Here is a 27,690-nt window from a genome sequence, read left to right on the forward strand (position 1 = left end):
TCAGTTTACAAGTCTGGGTATCAGGCCTGCGGGCATCAGTATCAGTATTTGGGACTCAGTTATATCCACGGGTATCAGATTCAGATTTGGGGCAGTGGTTTGGAAACAATGATCAGTAGTTGAAAACAGTATATTCAGCTTACAAATGCCAACTATGTGTTGTGTTTATTTAAGCCGTTATGCTGTCTGTTTTTCTGGTTGTTTATTTCTTTATTATGCTTTATTTATCTTTTTGCTAGGTAGTTTAGCACAATTGCTTCCGACCAAGTAGATATTCCCCAAGCACTCTGGACTAGAGGTTGCAAACTCTATCGATCTGAGGATCTGATAGACGGACAACCAGTGTTCTACTCTTTACCCCTAGTTGCTAGATGGAGGTCAGTGAGGCACAGTGTATCGGCACCGTGGTTCCCAGATCAGTGGTCCTTGAGCAGTCAGGTTGAGATTTTCGAGTCTACTGCAGAGGCAGATATATCGGCAGTTCAGTTAGATCAGGGCAGTATAGCAGGAATGGAGGAAATGATGCGTCAACTCCAAGAAAGTATGAAAACTATGCAACAGGACGCTGTTCGTCAAGCAGAATTCGCCAAACAACAGGCTGAGGTCATGGCTCAACAGGCAGAGTTAATTGCCAGGCTACAATAGCAAACTGTAGCATCTGCTTCACACCAAGCTCCTCCTCCACCAAGAGTCCCAATACCCGGGGAGACGGCGAATGTCTAGAATGCCCAGGAGGATACAGACATCCCAACGAGGTCACCTCTGCCCCCGATTCTACCTTAACTATCCAAGGCACCCACGCCTATCAATCTACCGGATTCTCCCTTCGAGTTCGAGGTGGACCCCACGACATTAAAAGTGAGCAAGCTTGAAAAGCTGTTCAAGAAATCTCAAGGTGTGAAGTCCATTCCGAATATTGAGGACGGGTATACCGATGCAGCCGTAACTTTGCTGGACCGGTTTAAGATACCACATATTAACCGCTTTGACGGATCTGGGGATCCCATGGTGCATTTGCGACTGTTTTCGGACATATTAAGGCTGATGGGCCTTACCAGATTACAGAAGCTTTCTTTGTTCGGTCGGGCCCTGTTGGGTGTAGCGGCCATTTGGTATGCAAAATTGAAAGATTCCGTCAAGAGGAACTGGGAGGAAATGGCCGAGGCCTTCGTAGCTCAATACTCCTACAACACACAGATCGAGATCACAACTCGTGATCTTGAGACGACTAGACAGGAGCCGCATGAGAGCTTTTCTGACTTCGTAACTCGCTGGAGGGCCAAGGCCTCGATGATGACCATTAGGCCAACTGACAAAGATCAAATGCAGATGGTTGTGCGCAACCTCCAGCCCAAGCTCATGCAAAAGATGATCGTCCTTCCTCTCCCCACTTTTGGAGATCTACATGAGATTGGGGTGCAGATCGAGGACGCTTTGCAATAGGGTTTGATTGACAATGACAGAGAGTAGTCCAGGAGAACCTTCAACCGCAACACCAATGTAGGCACGAGCAGTGCTGCAACTGCCAAAGGCTCAGAAGTAAGCATGGTCACCACCACCTCCGCAAGAACCCTTACAGCTACACCATTCACCGGTGCATCCGGAAGCAACTCACAAATAACCAAGTACCAACCTCGAGGCCAAAGAACCTTCACCCCATTATACATGCCCCTGTCCAAAGCTTTGGGGGTTTTAATCAAGAAAGGGCACTTGAAGCCCTTAGAGCCGCGGCCATTGCCAGAAACACTTCCCCCTCCCATAACCCAGCCAAATATTGCGCCTTTCACCAGAAACATGGTCGCGGCACCGACCATTGCTTTAGATTGCGTCACGAGATTCAGGATCTCGTCGACAACAGGGTGATCGTGCCTCCGGAGAAGCTGAACGTCACAACCAACCCTCTCCCACCACACAACCAAGCCCCACCTCCCAAACGCATCAACTCAATCCAAACTGGGGTCGTATCATATGACCCTAGCATATATATCACCCCGTCTCACCTACCTAAGCCGGAGGTGTTCATTCTTGACAGCAGTGACTTGTGCATGTTGAACATCTCCCACGCCCAACCAGACCCAATGGTGGTGACCATCGAAGATGGAACAGGGATGATTTCGGAGGAAAGTGGGGTTGATGATTCAGGATCTGAGGAAATTGGGAGCTGTGCTGAGGATGTACATGATCCGAGTGGCTACATTGCGTCAGCAGGCCAAGCTAGGCCGAACCTGGATTTGCCAATGAGGGCAGAAATTTGTGTAATATGGGGGAAGGGAGTTGATCAGAGGATAGATGACTTAGCAGCTCTGGAAGGGGACATAGCTAACCTTCAGTTTTTCAACAAACAAGATCCGGGAGACGTGACAGTCAACTGGTTTGATTTTAAGGAGTCAGCAGAGGTTACAGGGTGGCTTGACGACCAACCAGATATTGTTGAAGAATCTCAGCTGGAAAAGGGCCCGTCAGGGGCAAGGATATCAATTGTGGCTGGAAAGGCCTGGGATCAGAATGCATCGTTGGAGAGCGCCGGTGCCAAGAATTTCGCTCAGGATTTGGGTATTTTGAGTACAGGAGATGTTGAACAGCAGGCTGCACTGAAGCAGTTTGAACGGGAAGGGGTCGAAGACTCTGAGAGAGCCAGAAAGGCCAAAGCTCCTGTGAGGACTAAACGTGCTGTGTGCACAAGAACAGAGCGCGCTGCGAGCACATGGACGGAAGGTGCTGTGCGTACAAGAACAGTTGTAACAGAGCCGAACAGGTGTTTGTCGGCCGTCGAGGGCATGTGGTGGGAAGACGATGGCCTATGTCTTGCCCACACCGATGAGGACTGGGGGAATAACCAGCTGGATGATACCTGGTATATTGGTGAAGTTGACCATATGACTAGAAGTGGGCAGTATTTCATGCCCCCATACCTAGATCGACAAGAGGCGTCCGGGAAGGACAAGGAGTCGGAGAAGCAGAAAGAGAAACTACTTGAAGAAGAGGCCATGCTGAAGCAGTTGAAAAAGATACTAGCAGACATCTCCATCTGGGGACTGCTTATGGCTTCACGTGTTCATAGACAAGTTGTCCTGTCGGCAATGGACAAGGCCAAACTCTCAATAGACACCACGCCTGAACAGCTAGTGGGATTGGTTTTTTCGGGAGGGGCTTCCCCGATGTTGACCTTTTCTGACAAGGAACTGCCGCCTGAGGGCGTGAATCATAACAAACCGCTCTACATCTCTGTGGAATGTAGAAGCAAATGGATACCGGTGGTTCTTGTCGACACAGGATCTGCTATTAACTTGTGCCCGTCAAGGGCGGCATATGCAATCGGGTTGAAGCCCGCGGACTTTGTGCTAACAACCCAGGTGATAAGGGCATATGATAACACAAGCAGAGAGGTGATGGGAACTTTGAAAATTCAGACTCAGGTTGGTCCAGGACAACACGAGATTGACTTTCATGTCTTGGACGTTCCCGTAACCTTTAATTTACTCCTAGGGCAGCTGTGGCTACACTAGGTGAAGGCAGTCTCTTCCACACTGCATCAGATGTTGACATACCCTCACGGGAAGGGGGTGGCTTTAGTTTTTGGAAATTCGTCAATCCATCCACTACCAGAAGTGTCTACATCGGTTTTGGAAATCGAGCATGGCACGGAGGATGTGTTCCTATCGGGTTTTACCCTAGCTGAGGTCCGGGTCGTACAGGACATCTTAGCTGTTGATGAGGGGTTATACGTTAATACTCAGTCAGTGTACCTTATGAATAAGCTCCAACACATCCCTGGGATGGGATTAGGGAAGAGTGGCTGGAAGGGCAGTGCAGTATCGGCCGAAGTGCCGCATAACTCGCATATCTTTGGTTTGGGCTATCTGCCCACCAAAGAGGATTGGGTGAGAAAGGCAAGGAGATGGCTGGGAGAGCCAGAGCGAAACAGGCGGGGAAACCTTATGAGTTAGTGCACCGACCTATCCAGGGTACCCTAAACGGACGCTTTGTCCGGGAGGGGAGGATTTTCCATTCTGCGGCTTCCCAGAGCCATGATTGAATGCAGAGAAGTGTCGCTTGCCAGGGTTTGAGATCTTCTTTGACCTACAATTATCCGGGGATAATGTTACCGAGGAGCAGACAGACCCATCAGCTGAGGTTGAGCAGAATGAGAAAGTGGATTCTGAGAACACCAAAATTAAAATGGGGGTAGCATTGGCTTGTCTACTTTCAGATCCTCTGATCGTATAGAAGTGCTTGGGGGATAACTTCTCGGTGTCCATGGTCGGGAATGAAATGGCTGCGAGCCCACCTTCAAACATTTTGGATGCATCCATCGCACCCTTCCTCATCTGGCAGTACGAGGAAGGATTTTTATCAAGCAGCGCCGGGTCAGGTAGTGAGTCGGAGTTTGATTCCACCGAGTCTGTGGAGTCGGAATCAGGTTCCAGCTCGTCTGAGTCTGAGTCCGATATTCCTGGGGGTGACAACCCGGATGCCACAGTCTTGTTTAGGTCATATTTTTCTTTCTCTTTTGAGTCTGTTGTAACAGAGGAATCAGACGATTTGGAAGTGATTAATGAGAATGGAATGGTTGTGGCTTCTGAGTACTTTTCTGTGCCTTTGATTTATTGTATTAATTAGAACTTTCAAAATTTTGATGAAAACGACGAGGAAGAAATTCCTCCGATTTTACAACGATTAATTGATCAAGAGTAGGAGAGATTTGTTAAACCCTTGGTTGATGAAATCACTATAGTTAATATTGGTACTGAGAAGGACCCGCGGCTGGTCTGGATCAGGTCCACGTTGTCTTCGGAGGAACGCGAGCTCTTAGTCGCTTTATTAAAAGATTTCAAAGATGTTTTCGCGTGGTCCTACGAAGATATGCCTGGAATCGATCCTGAGATTGTACAGCACCGGATCCCTCTTGACCTAGAGGTCCGACCCGTTAAACAGAAACTCAGAAGGATCCGCCGGGACTGGGCTCTCAAGATAAAAGAAGAGACCACCAAGCAAATTGACGTAGGGTTCCTGCTGGTATCTGAGTACCCAACTTGGTTGGCCAACATCGTTCCGGTGCCAAAGAATGATGGCAGGATCCGAGTATGCGTGGATTTCAGGGATTTGAACAGAGCCAGTCCGAAGGACGACTTTCCTTTGCCGCATATCGATTAGTTAGTGGACTTCACTATTGGGCATGCACTGTTTTCGTTCATGGATGGATTCTCAGGATACAATTAGATACTGATGGCACCCGAAGACCGGGAGAAGACTACCTTCACCACTCTGTGGGGGACATATTGTTACAGGGTGATGCCATTTGGGTTGAAGAATGCTGGAGCTACATATCAACAGGACGCGACCGCGATATTACATGACATGATCCATAAAGAGGTCGAGGTGTACGTGGACGACATGATTGTCAAGTCCAAAGAAAGAGAGGGCCACTACACAGCCTTGCAAAAGTTTTTCCAAAGGATCAGAGAATTTTGGTTGCGGCTGAATCCTCAGAAATGTACGTTCGGTGTTACAGCAAGAAAAATGCTGGGGTTCTTGATCACACAGAGAGGTATCGAAGTCGACCCTTCCAAAATCAAGGCCATCTTAGAAATGCCACTATCGAGGACTGAAAAGGAGGTACGAGGCTTTCTGGGTAAAGTGCAATTCATAAGACGGTTTATTGCTAAATTAAACTTGGCTTGTGAACCACTCTTTGGTCTCATGAAGAAAGGAACGAAGTTCCGATGGGACGACCGATGCCAAGCTACTTTTAAACAGATCAAGCAATACTTACAGAACCCACCCGTGTTGTCACCACCTGAGCCAGGAAAACCGTTGATTTTGTACCTTTCAGTAACTGAAACTACAATGGGCTGCATGCTTGCACAGGAGTCCGAGGACAAGGTGGAGAGAGCTATCTACTACCTAAGCAGGAAGATGATGGAATACGAGACCCGCTACACTCCGCTGGAAAAGGCTTGCTTAGCCTTGGTATGGGTTACCAGGAAGCTACGGCACTACCTGTTAGCTCACTCTGTAATGTTGGTTTCAAGATTAGATCCCATTAAATATCTCTTCGAGAAACTAGCACTTACGGGTAGGCTAGCTGGTTGGTTGCTTCTGCTTTCCGAATTCGATTTGAAGTATGTGACTCGCAAGTCAGTAAAGGGGAGAGCAGTAGCGAAGTTCCTAGCCAATCACCCAGTTGAGGGGGATGAAGCAGTTGAGTACCTATTGCCAGACGAGGCTATCTTGTATATCGAAGATGAGTTTTGGACGATGTACTTTGACGGAGCGTCAAACTAGTACGGGTATGGGATAGGGGCGTTGCTGATAGCACCCGACAATTCCCGTATCCCTCTAGCATTTAAACTCCGATTCAAAGTCTCGAACAGTGAAGCAGAGTATGAAGCATGCATTGCTGGTTTAGAAGCCGCCCTAGAACTAGGGGCAAAATGGTTGGACGTCATCGGGGACTCGAACCTTGTTGTATCTCAAGCTAAAGGAGATTGGAAAGTCAAAGAAGAAAAGATGAGAATTTACCCCCAGACCTTGGACTTGTTGATTCCTCGATTTGAGAAACTGAACTTCGCTCATCTGTCAAGAGAAAACAACAGGTTCGTAGATTCATTAGCAACTCTATCTTCTATGATAGACATCCCTATTGGAGTCTGGATGCGTCCGATCATCATTGACCAGAAGTTTGCACCGGCCTACGAGTCAATTGCTGCCATAGAAGAGGTTCAAGATGAGAACCCCGGGTATTACGATGTCTGGAACTTCTTGGAGAAAGAAGCGTATCCACCAGGGGCAAATGCCAAAGACAAGAGGGCAATCCGAAGAATGGCTGCTCAGTTAATCATCTGCGGGGGAAAACTGTACAAGAGTGGTCATCTGGGAATGCATAAGCTGCGTGTTGAGGCTGAAGAGTCGAAGCGCCTAATGGAGGCCATCCATAGAGGAGAGTGCGGAGCGCACATGAACGGGGTGATGCTAGCCCGGAAAATCCTCAGATAGGGTTACTACTGGTCCACCATGGAGGAGGATTGTATCGGCTTTGTTCGGCGATGCCACAAATGTCAGATCCATGCAAACCGCATGAACATCCCGCCATTGAAGCTGTACAATATGACTTCGCCATGGCCATTTTCAGTTTGGGAAATCGATGTGATCGGGGCTGTCACTCTAAAGGGGTCTAATGGGCATGAGTTCATTCTGGTCGCGATAGACTATTTCACAAAGTGGGTTGAGGCCCAATCTTATGCGGTGTTAAAGGGTTCACATGCTGCGAAGTTTATCAGGAACAACATCATCTGTCGCTACGGGGTCCCAAACAAGATTATTTTAGATAACGGTTCCCACTTCAAGAAGGAAGTGATTGACTTGTTAGAAAAATACAACATGGCTTTTCATAAGTCATCCACATATCGGCCGCAGACCAACGGAGCAGCTGAGGCCGCCAACAAGAACATCAAACACATTCTGTAGAAGATGATGGAAACCTACCGGGACTAGCCAAATAAGCTACCATTTGCTCTGTGGGGCTACTGGACATCAATTAGAACTTCTACTGGAGCGACTCCGTATTCATTGATTTATGGGATGGAGGTCGTTCTATGTATCGAAATTGAAGTTTCGCCATTACGAGTACTAGCTGAGTGTCAGATAACTGAGGCAGATTGCCAGCAGAGCAAGTTTGAAGAAGTCATGCTCTTTGACGAGCGAAGGCTGAAAGCACTGTACCATGTTCAGGGTTATCAATGAAGAATCGCCAGGGCTTTCAACAAGAAGGTTAAGTCCAGAAATTTGAAGGAAGGAGATTTGGTACTCAAAGACAACCGAGCTCCCATCCATGACCCTAGGGGCAAGTTTAGACCCAATTGGACTGGTCCCTACATCATTAAGTCTATTTGGTCGGGTGGAGCTGTCGTTCTGATGGACCTAGATGGCCTAGAGTTCTCACAGCCGATCAACATGGACAAATTAAAGAAATATTACCCTTGAGTGGCTCGCTAGGCCGAAAACCCGAAAGGGCGACCTAGGCAAAAGTTAGAGCATAGAAAAATTTGAAATTATAAAAACTGAGCTCGCAAGGTTGAAGGGCGGCCTTGGCAAAAGTTAGAGCACAAAAGGAGAGTGTCAATACACGAGTGAACCCGAGCCGAACTACGTAAGGCTTGATTCCCATCTTTGGGATACGTAGGCAACTTCATCTTGAAGTCCAGCCATAAACACTTCCCCGATAAACTTTGTCCTTGTGATCATGTTTGGTCATCTTTGTCTATTCTGCATTTAAGAGCTCGGTTGTGATCTCTGGTGTAGTGTTATTCAGACTAGGGGCAACTTTCCAGCTGCTGGGGTCCGGGGTTGTGCATCTCAGTGACAGATCTCAAGCGTGTCTAGTTCTTATCCATATCGAAAATGATTTTGAAAAGTTTTAATAAAAGTTGATTTTGCTCAAATTAATCTTTTACAACTTAGACCATTTTTGGACTAAACGGGAAATTTTCAGTGCTCACAACCTTCAATTTTATTGATTTCAATACAGAGTTCTCCTACTCTTGAATACAAATTGAAGTTGCTTTTCGTTACATTCATAAAGAAAACTTGAAAGTACTGACAAAGAAAAAAATCCAGGGCATAGTCAGGTGTTCCGGCGTCCCATCCCGAAGCTGGTCGGAGCTTCTGATGCCAGGCGGGGCCCAATCTGTTCCTCTTCATTGAGCCAATCTATGCACTCATCAGATAAGGTGCACCTGAAAGTGGGAGCGGGGGCCAGAAGCTTTCTTATCCTCCATGCTGTGGCATACCGAGCTAACTGTGCGCCTCGGACTAGAAACGCAGCTGGGTACTCTATCCCTTCTACCGGGCAAGTCTGATCATGTCCAAACTGACGCCGAAACCAGAACGGAAAGTAGAAAACACAATGTGTCAGACCAATCAACTGAATCCCGGGCTGCCGGGACATGCTGTAGCTCATTGCCGGTAAATTGAGCCAAGGACAGTGCCAAGCAATGCGGTCTGTGGACAAATTACACATCTAGTCGAACCACCATCCCTCATCAAAGGCATCGACTAGACATCGTCGGAAGAAGTAGCCGCGAGCTGAGTATGCTGGGCAAAGAGTCCACAACCTGCAATTTGTCCATCAACCACACCTGGGGAGGGATGAAAAATGAGAGATTAAAGAATAGAGAGATGTACGATGAGAGAAAAGTGAGAAAAGGGTTTAGAGAGAAAAATCAAGCCTGAGGGCCGAGTGATGTGAGCAATATATATGTGAGACAGGGTGGGAAACATTACCTGCAGCAATAGTGGACTCCCCGCAAATCTGGTCGTTTCCCGGCGATGGAAAGCATCCAAGCCCATCAATGTCTTGGCCAATGTCACGGCAATGCAGCTCTTGCCCTCTTTCAAGCCTTGGGCAACTTCGATCAGACGAATGCTAGACCCGCTGAAGCCTGGGGCAAGCAAAAAGTGAGACAACATGCACAAGCAAAGGGCATGTCGCCGGAAACCTTGCCAATGGTGATCATCGCGGTCACCGGCATCGGAAAAACGATGAATCAAGCTGAGGATGTCTAATTCCCCATCGCGGATCAAAGACCGAGTGTCATGCTTAGTGAGCCCGCACATTCGCCCTAAGGCTTGTGTGTGGCCGAAGCGAAGCTGGAGCAAGATTTCTTCGTTACGCTCGGATTCCATCAAAGCTTGGAAGTCTTCGAAGGTAGGACACATCTCTTGCCCGCCAAAACGAAAGACATGTGTTACCGGGTTCCAAAACCTTGCCGCAGTATGAAGAAACGGAAGGTGCAGCTGAGTGCGACTCAGCATGAATAGTGCATTTATGCCGAAGCCTCGGAAGTTCAACTTTTTCGAGCCGTCTAAGGTAGCAATCTAAGTTGTGAGATTTTGGATGAGAAATGCCTCCATTTTGATGTAAAACTGAGATAGAATGAGAGAACCACGAAGCTGGAACTTTTATGGAGGATAAGGCACTATTTGGGGGACAAGTGTCAAAAATCTGGAGGTCACCATGCCAACTGGTCGGCCGACCACTTTTTCTGGTCGGCCAGCCAGTTTTTCTAGTCGGCCGACCACATAACTGGTTTACTGAGCAAAAAACTGGTCGGCCAGCCACTTTTGGTGGTCGGTCATGGAGAAAAACTGGTTTTTGGCCTTTCCCTAGTCTCTAGAAGAGAGCTCCTAGGCTTTTCATGTGTTGGGAGTGTTGAAGGTCCGAGTTCACCTCTGTTTCGGATGCGTTCCGTTGCCCCGTTTGTCTGAAATGTATTTGCTTATCGAGTTGTTAAGTTTTGCTTATCGAGTTGTCAAGTTTTGTTCATCAAATTGTTGCTCTTTGTTTATCAACATTTTCGAAGTTTGCTTATCGAGTTGTAAACTTGCTGAGGTTTTTTTGTTTCTTAGTAAGTTAGGCTGTTTAGTTTGCTTTGTTGGCTCGTTACCTGACTTGGCAATGTACAATGTTCAATTTCCATTCAATCTCATTTTTGTGCAAAATGATGCGATGCGATGCCAAGAATGCAAAATACAACACTTTTTGAACAAAAAACTGTTTCATTCCATCATAGCTTCTTTTGTTATAACATTTTACAATAGGGTACAAGTTTTAAAGAAAATAAAACTGTCTAAAGCTGATGTGCTACAACTACAAGTAAAACAAAAAAGGAAAATAAAGCAAGAACATCTGTATCAGTGCTGTCAGGCTCAAGATCGGGAGGCTGTCTTCATCCTGTTCGACTGAGCAGCCTCTGCACCACCTCCACCAGCACCATCGTCCGAATCGGAGCTGCCGTCCTCGGAACCCTCCCCGGCATCACCTCCACTCTCAGAACCGGAGCCAGAGTTCTCCTCTCTACCTGCGGATGTCTTCGACTGAGGATGCGCAGACTCCTCATCCTCGCTGGACTCCTCATCATCTCTAATAGGCGCTCTACGCCTGCCTTGGCTGCGAGTCGAGCCCCCTCTCCCAGCTCCTCGAGAAGGCCTGGATGGCCTAGCTTGTAGCGGTGGCATCTGAAAACAAAAAAAAAAGAGGGCAATTTGAATACATCAGCCAAAGTATGTATATCAGATGCAGATGTGGGAATGTTGCGTAGAGTGTGTGCTTGTAGATGTAGTATGTGAATGTGGTGTGTCAGATGTGCTCTACACATGCAATGGAACGGTCAATTTCAGTATGTCATTAGAAGTATGATAAATGCAAGGAAATCGAAAAGTATCGAGACGCCGGCGATGAACAGCTGCATCTCTCTCCGCAAGACCATGCTTTCTAGTGAGACCACCACTCTAAGTAACCCCTCGCAATACTCTCTGGGAGGCTGCAGATGTAAGTGCGAGCCATCAGTGAATGAATGAATGTCTAAATATCTGAGTGATAAATCAAAATTGTAAAGCATACCGGTGGTGAGTCAGGGTCACTAACGTATCGATGATCAGGCAATGGAGGCTCCAATGGAATCGGGTAGGATGTCCCATACCGCCACCCTGTCAGCTCGGTCGGAAGATCCGGCCACCCAGCATATTGATAAGTCGGGGGGATCTCTCTATCCCCACCCCTCGATGTGCCGGCTCCACTGGTCGAAGGAATGTCTCTAGCTCAGGTGCGACTCGAGGAATGCACGTCAACAACCCTCCTCCTAGGGGCACGGACATCTGACAACGGAGGCATCAAGTATGTATGGCGATAGGTCGCGTAATCTCCCTCCTCCAGCAACAGAACTGCATCAGTACCCAACATAAGCTCCTCGACCTCCCGGGGAGTGAATCTCTCAGTGGACTGCATGTCATCTGGAGGTGCTGAGGGGATACCCTGATCAGGGTTGCCCATCGTCTGACGCATGAAGTGATCCCCCAAAAACCAGGCCCTGCCAACTGGCCCCTCAAATAAAGTCCTGTATCGAGAAGAGGCCCACGCCCCAGGGAATCGGTACCGGGCATCTCCTGACAAAGGTGCCCAGGGCTGCCAAGAGATCTGCAAATAACAAGTGCATAAACTGATTAGATGTTGTAAATATGCAAGATGAACCAAAGTTAAAAACATGACGAACTGAGAGTTTTGGATTACCTCCGTCGGCCGTACAGTATCAAAGAACTGACGGAGATAGGGCAAAGTCTCCCGAGTCCTCGGCCGACACCGATCCTCAAATCTGCGGGAGTAGGGGATCTCAAGAGGTACCTCCGCCTTGAGCTTAGGGGCCAGCGTCGGGAAGTATGCATAAACCCATAGCTGTGAAAGGCAAGACAGCGACTATCAAAATACAGAATGTATTGAAAATACTGAATACCGAGTGCAGAACGTGGATACGGAAAATACAGAATGCTTAGTGCAGAATGTAGAGTACAGAATGTAATTTGTGCCGTGTGTGCAGTGTACAGATAATGAAAAGCGAAAATGTAAATCAAGAGGGCAGAATGTACCTCCCAGGTTCTCCAGAAGCCACCTACTATATTCTCTCGCCCGCGGGAGGTCGTGCTCATATAACAGTAAAGGGTACCGAGGCCAGCGCCACCCAATCATACTGGCTGATCTGTGATAGGTCTACTAAAGCACTGAGCAAATAAAGTCCGATTGTGTTCCCCCGGTCGGAGAACAGAGTGGTCCCGATGAAGAACATCAAAAAACCCCGAGCATACTACTCTATCTTCTCGACAGTCTCGGGCGAAGTCCCCCTGTACTATACGGGAAACCAAGTGTACCTGACTCTACCCGATGATCAGTCAATTGGTGGACGGACTCCTAGTAGATAATTTCAAGCCGCTTCCCACTTGCCCATATCTGCGTCATAGGGGACTGGTCGGCCGGTTACGTCAAGGCCAGTCAGCATGGCGAAGTCAAATGGGGTCATCGTCATGTCCCCAGTAGCTGAAAAGTGGAACGAGTAAGTGGTGTCCCACCACCTCTCCTCGAGTGCTCCCATAAGGGTCCTCCTCGCCGGATTACATGATATCCCCACGCAGAAAGGTCCAAACCCTGCCTCGTCGACGATGTGACGTACAACATCTGGGAGCTCTGTATACCACTCCCTAGCAAGGATCGATCTATAACCCCGTGTGGAACGGGAAGATACCTGCATTGAGAATGAACAGATGTATTCAGTTTTAGATCGAAATGTATGAGCTGTGTGCAAATCAAATCAGACACTGTGTTATGGACTGCGTGTTCAGTATGAGCTGTGTGCAAATCAAATAAGACACTGTGTTATGGACTGTGTGTTCAGTATGAGTTGTGTGCCAGAAGAACGAGCTGTGTACCCGAAAGAATGAGCTGTGTGCCAGAAAAATGAGCTGCGTGCCCGAAGAATGAGCTGTATGCTAGAAGAACGAGCTGTGTGCCCGGAAAATGAGCTGCGTGCCCAAAGAACGAGCTGTGCGCCCGAAATATGAGTTGTGTGCCAGAAGAACGAGCTGTGTGTCTAGAAAATGAGTTGCGTGCCTGAAGAATGAGCTGTGCGCCCGAAAAATGAGCTGTATGCCCAAAGAACGAGCTGTGTGCCCGAGAATGTGCTGTGTGCTTAAGACAAACTGTGTGGTCAGAATGAGCCGCGTGTTCAGAGTAAGCTGCGTGCCAAATGGACAGAATACTGTGTTGTGAGCCACGTGCTAAAATGACCAGAGTATTTCTATATATGAGCTGTGTGCCAAATGGACCGGGTGGTGTGTGAAGTTGTTTTAGAACGAACAAATAAAATACATAGCGAAAGCATGAAATGTGCAGGAAATGCAGAATACATTGCAAAGAACGTGGAAGTAAGGTACGTACCTCTCGCGCTTGGTAGGACAGATGAGACTCTGGTTCCCGTAGCAGTAGGTCCGCGGGTGCTCGTTGCTCAAAGTCAGTAAAGTGATGGAAGGTGGCAGGAGGTAAGACATGCTCTGGAGGGTCGTACCTCTCGGGGTCAAAAGACCGAATCCTCGGAGGCAACGACATGATGTCTGGCTCGTCCCCAGCATGTGGAGAACCTCCCCCGTGATAGAAATGATCTGTCATCCAAAGAAATCTGCAAAAATGAGCAAAATGAGCCAAAATCTCAAAAAGTCAACAAAAGTCAACTCTCGGGAAAGGAAAAAATCAACAAAAGTCAACACCCGAGAAAATGTGCCAAACTTCGAGACAAACATACCTCAAGTGGTGAAAATGGAGAAAGAAGCTCCGAAATCAAATTTTAATCGGTTCAAAGTGAAGAAAATCGAAAGTTTTCGCGAAACAATTTCGCGTGGGGGGTTGGAAAATGCGTATAAAGCGCAGATCTGAGGGGGAAAATGGTCTAGGGAGCAAGAGGAGCTGATTTTGGCCTTAGAGGTGTGAGCAAAAGTGATTTTGACAAGTCAACTTAAAGATCCGAACCTGAAAGGACAAAACTGCCCCAATTTTTGTAAACTGGTCGGCCGACCAGTTTTTCTGGCTGGCCGACCACCTTGTGAGAAAAAACTGCTCGGTGGCTATTCTAGGTGGTCGGCCATCCCCCCTAGTTGGTCTCCAAGGTCCCTTGGTTCTCCCTGTGTATTTTGGTGATGATTGGAGTCCTTGGCTCTCGAGAAAGTACAAGAAAAGTGCACTTTTCGGCGCGAGATGTCTCTGCGAGAACTTCAATTCAAGTCTTCGACTTGTGGCTCGTTGTTACTCGCCAAGAGCAAGGTGTATCCTTTTTGAGTACGTTGCGACCCCTCCGAGAGGTAAATCGGAGGTCGCATTTGAGTTGCTCTCTTTAAGGCTTGTACTTCTTTACTCAGCGTTTTGTTTCAAGCATGCTTTTGAAGTTGCATTGTTATGCACACCATTTGCATTGTTGTGCACGTTCCACTGGTGTTGTCATGCACCCATACTTTACTTACGTCGTCACGCATGTTTCTCTTGCATTGCTATGCACTTTTCCATCGGCGTCATACGTATCCGCGTTCGATATAGCGTTGAACATATGTTGCTAACTATGTTGTACCTGTTAAGTTTCTCTCTTTTCCAGGCACGATATTGTATGTACAGTTCATTCGAGGCTGGTGCGACCAGACGATATTGTATGTATGGTTCATTTGAAGCTGGTGCGACCAGACGAACCGGACGGTATTGTATTCTCCGTGTGAGACATAGCAAGAATTGTACAATTCTCTTACATCCTTTCTGCATGTGATGTAGTTTGGTCTGTATTCGCTTGCTTAAATTGTTGCATTTATTGTGCATATTTGCTTCATTACAGCTTTCCTTGCATGATCATAAGTTATGTTTGGCATCGTGTATGTCTTTTGCATTCTGCCCCTGCCTGCGGGCACATCTTTTTGATTATCTTGCCTATTTGTCTAAGTCTTCGGCATTGTCAAAAATGGATCGTCTCTGGGCTTTGACATTCACTCCCGTCACTTATGACTTTCGAGTTCTGTCAAAGAGGGACAACTGTAGACACCCCATTTTTGACCAACCTGAAGACTCAGACGTCATCGATTGAGCGCTCGGTGATGGTGCATGTTTTGCTTGTTTTGAGATTTCGAAGTTTCGGCTGAGAGCCTTGCCTCCGAGCCTCGGAACTTTTTGTGCTTTGACTCGGTCTATGGACCAGGTCTTGTTTTCTCTTCCCGAAGGAGGGCAGAGGTCTTGTAGACCACCTCTCAGTGGTCGTGGGCTACTTTTCGTGGTCGTAGGCCACTGTTCTCGTTTGGAGACTAGTTTTCGATTTTCGGAGCCGTCAGCCGCGCGCCTCGGCTCGGGACCGCTTAACATTCTCCGTTTGGCACGTTCTTTGGAACACACCTTGTTTCCTCTGTCTAGAGGGACACTGTGGTCTGGGAGACCACTTTTGTGGTCGTACACCACTTTTTGTGCTCAACAGCCAGTTTTCGAGGCCCCCGGCCGTGCACCTTGCCTCCCGAACTCTCGTTTTCCATCCGTGTTGGTTCATTTTTGGCATGACCCTTGTTTTCCTTATTTTGGAGGTGGTACAAGGGTGGGAGACCACCTTTTCTCCGCCCACCGATTTTCTTGTCGGGAAACTGATTTTCTTGATCTTTGGGCCACATTTACTGGTTTCCCACCACACATTGGGCTTGATTTCAGTGTGGAGACCACCAATACCCTTGGCCGACCACTTTTTATCTGGGAGACCACTTGCCCTGGTCGGCCGACCACCTTTTCTGGTCGGCTGGTTTCCTCCTGTTTTGTCAGATTGTGTGGATGCCAGCTGTGCTAGCTGGAAGGCACATACTGTATCCTCCATACACGTGTATGGAGGATTTGCATCCAAGTTTTTAGCTTCTTGAGGAAGCTTTAGCTTCAAACCTTTATAAGAGAGGCCCTCCCCCTCCTTTACACAGGTTCAGAAATTTGCTTAAGGCAAAAAACATATATATCCCTCTATATCTCTCTATCTTGGCCTAAAGTGTGTATTGTTCTTGACCTATTGCATCACACCTCATAGCCATACACCTCCACCATTGATCTGAGGTTCTTGGAGGTATTTTTAGAGGTTGAAGAGTTGGTTTTTGGTCCCAAAACTTGCTGGTTTTGCTGAGCTTCAAGGGTAACTCCTTTTCCCTCTATTTAAGCTCTATCTTGATCATTCTCTTAGCCATACTTGCATGCATATTTAGGCCTTGTTATCAACTAAAAAAAGCTTCATATCTAAGTGTTTTTCATGCTTGTTTAAGGCTCTTTTGGTGTTGAGGGTTATCTACCCTCTTGAATGCTCTATTTAGCCTTGTTTTGTGCCATGCCATGAGACCTTTGTGTTGATCTTTGTTTGGCCTTTTAGCCACTGAAATCCAAAGGATTTTCAGTGGTTGGCATGTGGTTTTGAGGGCCTAAATCAGAGAGGGGAGACCCTCTCTCTTTTGGCCTTGTTTGTTTGCATTTTTGGCCTTTCAAAGGAGCACATACTTTCATACTTCCAAGGCTTGGTTCAAGCCCTTTTTGGTGACTTTTGGGACTTGCCTAGACTATTTCTATGGCTGGTTTGGTCACCTTGTGTTTGCCTCTTGCATGTATAGAATAATCCCTTTCATGGCTTATCAAAGTAGCACCTCATTCTTGCATGTATTGGTCATGTCTCAGTGGGTTTTTGGCCATCATTTGGCATGCCATGATTCTATTTTTGGCTGCTTTGATAGCCTCTCATATGCTTCATATGCTTGTGGTGTAAATCATGTTTACTGGCTTGAAATGCATGACGTTTTGGCCCTCTATTCTAGCATATTTTGGTCATGATCTAAACTATTTTTGTTCATATTTTGGGCTGCCTTAGCTCTATTTTTAGGCCTCTTGGTCGAATGATGCTTGCCATGCATGCTTGTAGTGTAATAGCCTTGCCTAACTTTGAGTTTTTGAGGTCCCTTGCATGCTTAACTTGAGGTATTAGCATGTTTTGGCATTATGAGGAATGTTATTTTAGAGCTTATTTCTTGGCCATATGTTTGTCACTCTTTCAATGTGCTTGAGAGTTGCATCATTACACCCCATTTGTGAGCCATTGCATGAGCTTCATTTTTGTGGCTTTCAAGCCATCATCTTAGTTCACTTTTGCTCCTATGCTGGCCTGCATAGGGTCTATTGGGAGTTGGTTTGGCCATTTGAGCATTGCCTTGCATGCCTATAGTGTAATACACTTCACTAGTTTCGGTGCTTGAGCCATTCAACATGCATTGTGTGAGTTGTTTACATCATTTGGAGTCATTTTGTATGCCATTTCAGAGTTGGAACATGTGTCCTTGCACTCCATATTCATCATTTTCAATGCATTTGGAAAGTTGTGTTTTATGCCTTAGGCTTGGGGCCATTGCATTGGGCATGTTTGCATGAGTTTTGGAGCCTTGTTTTCATCATCTTTGGCCACTGATTTGGGTGTGGCTGAGGCCCATCCATTTTGGTTTAAGTCCATTTTGCATCGAGTATGCCATTGTAGTTCATAGCATTGAGTATGCCACGTTGTTGTATGATTGATCATTGCATTGTGCATGCCTTGTTCATCTCATTGTGTATATTAGTTCCATGCGCATTGTGTATGCTAGTGTCATAAGCATTGTACATGCCATGTAGCTTATAGCATTGTGTATACTAGTTGCATGTTTGCATGTTATCCCTCACATGTTTGCATCACTTAGTTGCATTGCATTAGGATTGTATGCTAGAGTTGCATTTGTGCATGCCATGTTTGTTGCATTGTGTTTGGGATAGGAATTAGTCAGAACACGGGAAACGAGGGACATCTCGTACTCAAAGTGACAAAACATGCCTCGATTCCCGGTCGCCAACATTCTTGACTACCCATGATGGAGTTGTTGGCTTTAGGTGCTTGTTTGTGCATTCATTTCACATTGAGTCGTGCAATTCGGCTCCTTGGCCATCATGCATCGAAATGCGTGATTGGTTGCCCGAGGGTCGAAGACTACGCTCCCTCGAGCTTATGCAATGATGGGGAGAGTGGTCGTGCACACATGTGTTGCAAATACTTTGACGTGCCTCTCTCTTTCCCTTTGTTGCAAAAAACCAGAAACCAGGAGAGGAAACTGGTCGGCCGACCAGATTTACTGGCAGGCCGACCACTTTTTTTGGTTTCCACCATAAAAGGTGGTCGGTAGTTGGCCTCCCATGCCTATAAGCTGGTCGGCAGCCTTCCCACAGATTCCCAGGGTGGAGTTTCATCTCTCTGGAGCTTTGTGCAAGTTTCTGAGATCAATTGCAAACAAAGGCGAGTTGGGGCGTCGTGAGGGATTTCCGAACGAGGCAATTCAAGCATGCATGCGCCCTTTGTCATTCAAAGCAAAGCTAAGGCAGCCCACATTCATTTAGTTTACATGCTTATTTAAATTGCTTACTTAGTTAATTTGTTGATTAATTAGAGTTGTGTAATAATTAGCTGTAGCTTGTTATTCATTTTGTTGTGTAATAACTAGTTTAATTAGATTAACATAGATTAGCTAGTTGGTTCTGTAATATTCATTCGGACCCTCCGTCGAGAGGGCACAACTGTTGTAAATAAGTGTGCGTGTGTGTGATGCATATCTTCCAGCCCCTATTTCTTTCTCTCTTTTATTTACCAGCTTATGATGGTTAGTTTTAGGGCATGTTTCCATTAGCATCCTTATGCTCGCATGTTTGCATCCATTCATTTGTCTTGTATGCACCGGGCTCGGCACATCATACTAACTACATTGTATTTCAATTCCGAGTTGAATACATGTTATCTGTAGCATCTCATATGCCATCTTAGAATAGCCGAGCCTATCTTAGTTATATTTTGCATGTGTTGCATTAGCCATCTTAACATGAACTAGGATCATGCATTGATTACTAACTAGTTTCTGTTTTGGCTTAGAGTACTCGGTGAGTGTTTATTCTTTAGCATCCTTGCATGTGTGTGAGTGACTGCCATGATAGCATGCTTGCCATGAGGCTAACTGCTTATGTGATATACCTGCCTGAATGTTTGTGGGTGAAGGTTGGATTATTTAAATTGGAACAATTCATCGATTGCGAGTTTTTAAGCCCACTTGAGAGTGGCAAATCACCATGTTTTCTAAGCCCACTTGAGGGTGGCAAAATCCGCATTTTAGCCTACTTGCGAGTGTAGCAAACCGCTTTAAAAAACAAACATGAGATGTTTTGTTCGAACTGAGACGATCCAGTCTATACTTGTATGCTGTGCGCATCACGTAGCAATTCTAGGCTAATAAACCAGAATAAGAACACATATGTTTTCAAAAACAAGATATCATGTTTAGTAGTGGCCGATCTTTGATCGGGCGAACGGGGGTGCTCATTGCATGACCTTCCCCAATCGTACCCAAGTTCCCGAGTTGAGGCAACTTTGGTGATGACAGACACGTGGCCTTAGACACGAGTCAGGGTTTCCTAAATTCTCCAAAATAAAATATTTAGGCGGCGACTCTGTGTCTGGTAAAGCAGTCCATGTTTGACACTTTCTAAAAATCAGTTTTTCAAAACGATTTGCCAGATTTGGACTCTTTGGTGATTTATCAATTTCACACTGCACGTTGTGAGGTCAGATTAAGAACTGTGACATTTGAGTCCAAACTGTAGTGAGCACAATGGACAAAACGGGATTTTCCCGGGACGTCTACAGAGTTAAAAAATTAGCCCTTAGAAGTTGTAAAATCTATTAACACTAAGTAAGAAGATTAGCAGCTAGTGGTTGCAAAATCTATTAGCAGTATTAACTTGTCTAAGTCTAGATACTTATTGTTTCCACACTTGAGTGTGAGACAAGGGGGGTTGCTTCTTTGTATGATTCCCTAGCTAGACTAATGCTTTTGAATGGTGTTTATCACTAAGCGCAAAAGTTGCAGCATAGTAATGAAATGGTCAAGTCCAAGTTGGTTGTTATGACTCTAAGAATTTGACACATCACTTGTGAGAGCATTGTGTTGAATTAGACTCGTTAGCTTGATTTTCACTTAAGTTGCTTTAGGAGCAGTCATATGTTAGTAGCTTAGTCTCTCATTCTTGTGAATAGTAGAATTAATTGTAGCTAACCATAAAGTCAGAAATAGAGATGGAAAGAGGAGTATTGTCATATTTCAACTAGATGCAGTAAAGTGTATGGTGAATAAAATTGACTTGAAGGTGTAGGGGATTAGCACTTACTAGTTAAATTTGCGATTAAGGCGCACTTGATATCTCTATGATATCTTTTTATGATCTAGTGAACATTAGTTAGTCATGAGTCATTTCCTAGTTGGGCCCAAACCTTTACACTTGTCTTTGAGAACTCACACATTAGGATGATTGGAATTAGTTTATAACATTGGTCATGAACCGTTGGCTTATTGTACTTAATCACATTAACGAGAGGATGGCATGGATGGTTTGAGTAGGCCCTCTTGGGCCCAGTCGCTTGCGGCATCTTGCTCTCATATGAATGTGTAACTTTGTTCACAATGGCTGCACACAAGTAAGTTAGAAAGTTGCAAAAGGGCATCAGTATTGGTGCATTTAGTCACATAAAGTTTCTTAGCAGAGGTGACATGAATAGAGTTTTGAAACTCTATGAGATATAGAATTTTAAGTATGGCCCTTTATGTAGCCTAGTTGAGAATAGAAAGAAATTTTCAATATCCTAGGGATAGTGGGAGCGACATGCCTACTAGTGGATTACACCATTAGAGAAGAATACTTCATATTCTTAGTTGCGTGGTAGCGAATATGAGAATTTTCTACGACATCACTGTGTGATTGAGAGGGAACATTCATGATTGCCTCAAGATAATAAAAAGCCTAGGGTAGTGCTAAAGGCTCTCTAGCCAGCAATTTTTAGAAAGTGGATGAATGTTGCTCACTTTAAGACGAAGTCTTTGAGGATTACCCAATTCTAGGATTTGGTTGACTTTTTACTATGATGCGAAACTGTTCTAAAGTTATGTGTGATTTGGATAGTCATTTTTGGAGGCGTAAGGCTTGCTAGATATCAAAAAGTTGCACCATTGAGGAATGTTTAGATTATAAGAAGGCTTCCTCCTGAGGAGTGAGGTTACTTTGACTTAGGCTGTGATTGACATAAGTTTGGAACTTTACTTTGTGAACATTATGACCTAACTTCTCATTCGAGAATTGGATAAGCACATTCGTAGGGATTCACCTTCTTCTTTATAGTGAAAAGTTAGGAGCGCAAAAGATTACTAGTTTCAATAAATCTTTTACGGCCTAAAGTAGTTATCCAATTAGTAGTTCTTAGATTTCATTGAGCCATAATGGGCTAACGATGATCGGTGAAGGCCGCTAGAGTATGATCAATGGTCCAAAAGAAATTTTTTCCTTATTTAGTCATTATGAGCTAGGAATTTAAAGGGATGTCGCCACCAAGGGTATAGCAATCCTCTATTTTAAACATGATGGACATGGATGATGTAATTAATGTAATGACCCTGAACTTTGTACTATTTTCCATAATATTTTATTGGGCATACATTGCATAATTATGTGTTCATGTGATACTTATCTGTTTATTTGTGAGATATCTATTTACTTGTTGATATAGAATTCGAAATTTAAAGCCCAAACAGATTCAAAAATTGAAATTGGTTAATTAAATAGGCTAGTTGGAATTTTTAGAATCATATAATAAGTTTGACTAAAATTTGACTTGGATCAAAATAATTAAAATAAAATAATCATAATTGATTAGATTTAAGCCCACTCGATTAGCCTTCGGCATAGGTGTTTAGTGAGGCCTTAATCAACCTATATATGTGTGTGTGTGTGTGAATTGAGCTTAGGAACTCATTTTTTGCATCAACTCTTTGCTGAAATTTAGAGATAGAGAGGGTGAACTCAACATTGTAGAGAGAAAGAAGGAGAATTCAAGGGAATTCAAGAGGGATTGAGGAGATTTAGCTTAACTAAAGCTTAATCCAAGCTCTGGGTATAACCTTTAGCTATACTTCATGAAATTAATCCATGTAGGAAGATGAATTCACCAATTTGTGGGACCATTTGCATGTAATTGAAAGAAATGAGCTAGAATCAACAAGAGTTTAGTGAATTCAAGGGAATTGTGTACATGCATGCATAATTCTTTACTTTTGAGCGTAGTTCTTCAAAATTCATACATGCATGGGCCTTACTTGGATTATTTATTGAAGTTCTTCATGGTTTTGCAGTCAACATTTCATATAAACACATTTTGGAAAGAAAAGAGTTGAGTTTGTTACATGTATGTCAAGAACATGATGTTTTGAGCTTTGTTTTGAAGAATTGGAGAGAGTATTTGAGATCACGGTTCCTTAATTTCCAACAATTCATGTTTCGTAATGAATTCTAAGCTTTTGAGACCAACCATGCAAGTCTTGGGCATGAAAACATTATTTTTGAACTTCAAACTCAAATCTGGAAAACCCAGAATTCGCATAGTTTGCTCGAGCGAAGGAACCACGGCTCAAGTGAAGGCATCCAGTACTTTTACAGACTTTTGGCCGTTGGCTCGAGCAACCATGTGTGCGCTCGAGCGAACCCACTTTTGGCCAGTACTTGGCTCGAGTGACTATCGAATGACCGTCAAGCTTAAAAATTAAGCATCCAGTACTGTTGCAGTCTTTATATATGGCTCGAATGATCAAGTGTGTGCTCGAGCGAACCTTTTGCATATTGTTGGATGGCTCGAGCGACCAAGTGTGTGCTTGAGTGAAGGCCCTATTTTCAGCAATTTTTGACTAACTCTTCTAGTTCCTATTCGCATCCTCCTAACCATTTAGGTATTCTTAAGCCTCATTTGAACATCCTTAATCATGCAATAAGCTAGAAACACACGTAAGAGAATAATTAAGATACGTTACTCATTTTGAACGTGTGCTTCAATGTGTATCAGTGTTATGTGTTTTGTGTAGTTGGACGTCTTGGGCCTGGTATCGATCTAACCCACTGTGAGTAATATCTTTATAAAGATATGTTCGAAATATGTTTTGAAGATTGTTACAAGATGATGATTTTGAAATGTTATTTTATATGAATGAATGAATGTCCCTTTTTGAAATGTATTCATGGCATCCTTTAGTGTGGCCCTTTCTTGAGGGAAACAATACCATGGCAATTGGCCCTCGCCTGGGGAAAATAATACCGTGGCTTATTGGATTAATTGAAACATAGAGATCTCTAATGTTAGGCCTTAAAGGTCCATTGAATTATTAAATGACCTATCACGGTCTTATTGGATTAATCATTGTGGTCCATTGGCTTCGGCACATTATCTATTGAACTCTATTGGATGTACCACATCAATTGAATGATTGTTTAACGTTATTACATGAAGGAATTGAAATAATTGAATTATATTAAATTGCTTCTTGGTATGTATTGTTTTGAAAATGGAAGATATGTTATAATTTGTTGGACTTCATTCATACAACCCTTTATACTGATATTACTCACTGGGCTCCAACTCCCCCGTCCTCTTTATATATATTTAGGTGAGCAAGTGGAACGTCAAGTTTAAGGCCGCCTCGGTGTCTACCCCTTGAAGCTTTTTCGAAAGTGCCTCCGTGAAGAGACGAGCTTGGACTCGAGAGGAGTCAAGCGTCAGCAACCCAACTTTTGTTTTGGTTTTGTTCTTTTGTGAATTTTGCAACTTGGATGTATGTAGTTGGGTGAGAAGTCTAACTTTTAGATATTATATATAAGTTGTATGAAGTTAAAGTTTCTTTTTTTTAATGCATATGATTTCAGCATGTATGCACTACTCAATGGTCTATTATTATCTTATGTTATTACTTCCATTAGGCTCCATTGTTATATTATGAATGATTTTGACTTCAAGGCTGAAGGTAATCCAAGATTGCTGGCTGGTCATGACTTGAACCTCTATGGGCAGGCTAGGGTTGTGACAGTTTGGTATCAGAGAATGAGTTATACCTCACTCATTTGTCCATTGAGTAATAAGGTGTCTATACAGCTTAAGGATTGCATTCATATGCATTGGAACATCAGAATGAGATTATCTTGAAAATGTATATAAGTATATGTATGCATACAACGTAGTTGCTATGATACAAGTTTCATACAGATAATAGTGAGAACGAGGGGGGATGAATTGGAGGAGTCTACCTTCAACCGTCTTGATTGGATGGAAAGGATGATGCATCACATGGATGAGAATCTAAGACAACAACAATAATGGCAGCAACAGCAACCACCACCTCCACTGCCAATGCCTGTACTACTGGCAGATGACAGAACTATTGCCCTCCCTGGAGAATTCAAAAAGATGAAGCCACCCCTGTTCCATGGGGAGATTGATCCATTAAGGGTTGAGGCCTGGGTATTGTGAATCGAGAAACTATTTGAAGTGTTTCCTTGCACAAAGACACAAAAAGTATTGTCACCCGCCTTCACCTAAGAAGATGAAGCAACAAGGTGGTGGATGTTAGTGCAAAATACTAACAGGGGGATTAACTGGGCTCAGTTTGTAGAAATCTTCTATGAGAAATACTTTTCGCAGTGTGTTTAGGATAAAAAAGTAACAGAATTTGAGCAGCTAAAACAGAGAATAAGTCTGTGGTAGAATATGAAGCTCAGTTTATTGACCTAGCACGATTTGCACCGCATATGGTAGGATCACACTGCAAAAAGGCCAAAAAATTCGAGGGAGGTCTCCGTGAACCCATTCTTGATATAATTAATGTTTTGAAACTGCCTAAATATGTTGATATGTTAGACAGGGTTCTTATGTCAAAGGCAAACTTGGCTGCTCGTAATCGGAATTTCAAATGGAGAGGTAAGAGATAGAACTTTGGTAAAGGAGCAACATCATCAATGAGTAGGAAATCAAAATCCAGTAACTCAGGCTCAAACCAAAGTGCCAACTTTGAACCTAATTGTACTACATGTGGAAAAAAGCATTGGGGCGTTTGCTATCGTACCACGGGAGCTTGCTATTAGTGTGGAGAAGTTGGTCACATGGCAAGAGATTGTGACCAACCTTGATAGAATGGTAATCGAGGCACTGCGAGTTCATCTAGATCAGTCCCGACAACAAGACCCAATACAACTCAGGCTACAACACGAAATGATATAAGGCAAGGAAGAGTGTTCGCACTTGTTTCAGCGGATACTCAAAATACAGAGGCCGTAGTTTTAGGTACACTTTTTGTTTGTGGCCAAGCTGCATATGTATTGATTGATTCAGGTTCTACCAATTTCTTTATTTCTATGGTATTTCCTGATAAATTAAATAGATCTATGGAATCCTTAAGATACATATTATGTGTTGCATCACTAATGGGGGGATCTATGTTATGATCATCTATGTATTCTACACATGAATTAGTACTTGGAAATACCACCTTATATGCTGATTTGTTACCTCTTGATATGAGACATTTTAATGTAGTTTTAGGAATGGGCTGGCTATCTAAGTATCATGTAACCATTGATTGTGCATCTAAGCGAGTGATATTTCGACCTCTGGGTCAAGATGAACCTTATTTTGAGGGTAAGGGTGTAATTCCTCCATCGTACTTAATATTTATAATGAAAGCTCGTAAATTGATTAGTAAGGGATGCCAGGGGTACTTGTGTAGTGTGATAAATGATCAAACTATGAACATCACCTTGGATAGTATTTCTGTACTGAGGGATTTTCCGGATGTGTTTCCAGAAGAGTTACCAGGGCAACTGATTGATAAGGAAATTGAATTTGTAATTGATATAGTGCAGGGTACTCAACCTATATCCAAAACTCCATATCGTATGTCTACTACTGAAATGAAAGAATTGAAAGTTTAGTTGTAGGAATAACTTGACAAGGGGTTTATTTGACTGAGTAAATCACCATAGGGTGCACCTGTATTGTTTGTGAAGAAGAAAGATGGCACACTCTGATTATGTATTTATTACCGAGAGCTTAACAAGGTAACTATCAAAAATAAATATCCTTTACCTCGGATTGATGATATGTTTGACCAGTTACAGGGGGCTCAGGTATTTTCAACGATTGATTTGAGATCGGGATATCATCAATTAAAAGTCAAAGCTGAAGATTTTGAGAAAACTGCTTTTCGAACTAGGTATGAACATTATGAATTTTTAGTCATGCCTTTTGGAGTTACTAATGCACCGGCAACATTTATGGACTTGATGAATAGAGTCTTTAAACCATTCTTGGACAATTTTGTTGTTGTATTTATTGACGACATCTTGATTTATTCAAGAAGTAAAGATGACCATGAATAACACTTGAGAAAAATTCTACAGCCACTTAGAGAGAAACAATTGTATGGAAAACTTAAAAAGTGTGAATTTTGGTTCGATGAGATTACATTTCTGGGGCATGTTATCAATAGTGATGGTATTTTAGTTAACCCATAGAAAATTGAAGCAATTATAGATCGGCCTACTCCAACTAACATAACAAAGGTTCGCAATTTTATGGGATTGGCAGGTTATTACCAGAGATTTGTCAAAGACTTCTCAAAGATTGTTGTACCATTGACACAACTGATTCGAAAAGGAGAACCATTTGTATGGACAAACCAAAGGGAATCTGCATTCTAAGAGTTGAATGCAAAGCTAACCCCATCTCCAATACTAACTCTACTGTCGGGTACTAAGGGATTTGTAATTTTTAATGATGTTTCTTATAGAGGGTTGGATTGTGTTTTAATATAGGATGACAAAGTGATTGCTTATGCATCTCGACAGTTGAAACCACATGATAAGAACTACATAACACATGATCTAGAACTCATCGCTGTTATCATTGTATTGAAAATCTGGCGCCACTATTTATGTGGGGTGAAATGCGAAGTATACACAGATCATAGAAGCTTGAAATATCTCTTTACCCAAAAAGAGTTGAATATGTGGCAAAGGAGATGGCTTGAATTGATCATAAACTATGACCTGCAAATTCATTATCACCCAGGTAAAGCTAATACTATAGCTAATGCACTTAGTAGAAAGCATGTGGGGGTATTTAGCTTGTTCACTTACCGATCAAAAAGAGCTTCTGGGTGAATTTAAAAAGCTTGAATTAGAAGTGATACCTTATGAACAAGATTGTTTACTGGCTGTAATTTCAGCTCAACCAACAATCATAGAAGAGGTCAAATAAAAGCAAGGGGATGATGATTTCTTTAAAAAGATTTGTGATGAGTTCGAAACCAAGCCTAGACTGAGATTTACGATTGAGAATCAAGCATTGAAATTCCAGGGAAGGCTTTGCGTACCTAATGATATAGAGTTGAAAAGAAGAATTTTAG

The sequence above is a fragment of the Camellia sinensis genome, chromosome 9 (assembly GCF_055761805.1).
Source record: "Camellia sinensis isolate YWXY chromosome 9, ASM5576180v1, whole genome shotgun sequence".
Taxonomy (NCBI): domain Eukaryota; kingdom Viridiplantae; phylum Streptophyta; class Magnoliopsida; order Ericales; family Theaceae; genus Camellia; species Camellia sinensis.